This window comes from Folsomia candida, unplaced genomic scaffold (genome assembly GCF_002217175.1).
Source record: "Folsomia candida strain VU population unplaced genomic scaffold, ASM221717v1 Fcan01_Sc021, whole genome shotgun sequence".
NCBI classification, from domain to species: Eukaryota; Metazoa; Arthropoda; class Collembola; order Entomobryomorpha; family Isotomidae; genus Folsomia; species Folsomia candida.
The window spans coordinates 970,883-972,955 of record NW_019091213.1 but is presented as its reverse complement, the minus strand read 5'-3'; the positions used below and the strand labels follow the sequence as shown (position 1 = coordinate 972,955).

General features: G+C 40.5%; 1 long non-coding RNA gene across 1 annotated transcript; it reads right to left on the bottom strand.

The window, feature by feature from the left end:
* Window positions 1-230: 230 nt before the first annotated feature.
* Window positions 231-2,073, bottom strand: LOC118438459. The gene is made up of 4 exons (XR_004836801.1): window positions 887-2,073; window positions 641-771; window positions 452-558; window positions 231-384 (listed from the first exon to the last, which is right to left on the bottom strand). It is a non-coding gene; the product is annotated as an uncharacterized LOC118438459 (long non-coding RNA).

Here is a 2,073-nt window from a genome sequence, read left to right as displayed (position 1 = left end):
ATATATCTGTTAGCTGCCTTCTGTCATACGAGGGAGGACCCTGTTTCAGGTATTATAAAATAATACCCTCCTCAGATATTGCATGTTGTTGGTTTGATAGGTCCATGTAATGGTGTAGATCACCAAAAAAGCCGAGGTTGCTCCATGTAAATTAACATAAACCGAAGCGACGGATGAATGTTGCAATTGCAGACGAAACAGTTGGTGTATATTAGTTAAAGGTTCTTTTATTGAGGAAAAAAGGCAGAAAATAAAGGAGACGACGACACCCGCTGTTACCGGTTCGTTACTTTTGGCTAAAGTTTACCTCCAGAAGTCACAAATCATTCGGATAATTTTCACGTCTTCAGATTTGGTATTACATTTATGGGCCATGTTGTGGGCCTGTATGAAATTAAAGGGACAGAAGAAACCTTGAGATACGTATATTTACTAATATTATCAATATTACAATTAACTTTTCCCCTGTAATTTGACGTCCACCAAATTCATTTGAATCATTTCCGTGCCTGGAATTATCCCAGATTGGAGCTATTTCCGATTCCAAGCTACGTCCGCCTGTTCTCGTTGGGTTGATTATTTATTAGAAAGCTCATCATGAGGCAGTCTGAACTTGATTTGTGCATATGTCACTACTTACGACGCTGTGGAAGTCGCTGTTGTGGGTGGAAGTCAGCATTTATTTCTCGTTGATGGTGATGACCCTGGGCAGGGAGGGGACAGCATGAGGTCAAATAAATCATGAACCTGATTACGTCCTTCGAGGCAGGGCTGAAAGAGGAGGAAGGAGATGATGGGAATGAGGGGATGCGGGAAATGGTTGTCGAAACTGAACATCGCATAATGATAAAGGTAAACAGTTGAGCGGCTCAAAATAAACACCCACCTGTGTGAATTAATCCGTGGTGTGCAAGTCATCGTCATTACTTGACTTGCTGATGATGTGATTTGTGCCGAACCGAGATTAGCTCTCTCACCCACCCAAATATCCTCTCACTCCTCCGCTGCTGATGCACTGGTTCTGATTTCCACTCAAAGATAATGCCATGCCATATGCTTAGCTCAAGTGTTTAATAAACTAATACACAGAGAGAGAACCAAACACAGGACGTGACATGAACACCTATCATTACATTATTCCGACCAAAGCATCACAATCACAGTGCAATAAACAAAATTATATGAATTACTTTTAAACTTGTGTAGGAATAATGGTGACCAGTTTAGATTTGCTCGGTGAGGGATCAATCTTGCTTCCTCTTCTGCTCTCCCTTCCATCCGTCCAAACTGTTCTATTTTGATTCAAATTTGATGCCCTTGCTCATATGCAAGATGCAACCTGTGCATTAAAAATTAAACTCAGTTTTCCGGAAGCTTGCTTTAAGCGACTCTGAGTCAAGGCAATAAATCCGACACCATTTAGCTAGGAGTTGTTCGAAAATTAAAATAGATTAGAAGCAAAGGTGCCCATGCCGAGAAAATGCAGCGTCATTTATAATCCCCTAATTGCCTCCTGAGCATATCCAATCGCTTTGTTTGTGCATTAATTAAGATGTTGAAATTGATTGCAGTTTGAGGATGTGCATAAGAAAAATTATCTAAGTTAAAACTAATTTGCTAATTATTCATACAACGTAAGTTAAATGGAATTCCGTATTTTTCTTCGGCATTACAATCGTGTTGCATAATGCATTTAATACGTGCGCATGTGGGTTTTGTGTGATTAGTTCACGTGTTGAATGAGCGATTCAGCACTAGCTCATCTTCTTCTTGTGCATTATTCTTCGCCTTCTTGTTTGGTTGGCTGGGATCGCTATCGCCATAATCCTCGCCCCAAAACGGCTCCACATGATGACATGAGATTCGAACGTTGAGACTGAAACTGATTTGAATTGATGAGTTGACACGTGCAACCTTTCCATTCTCAATTCTTATTTAGCCGTCGCACTTGGCCACAGTTTCCTTATCTCATCTTGGCATTTTTTACCAGAATGCCTGATAAAAGCACATACGAGGAGAAGCATAAGTCTCATAAAACCATCGCTCTTTTCTTTTCAGGCATCATCAGTTCTT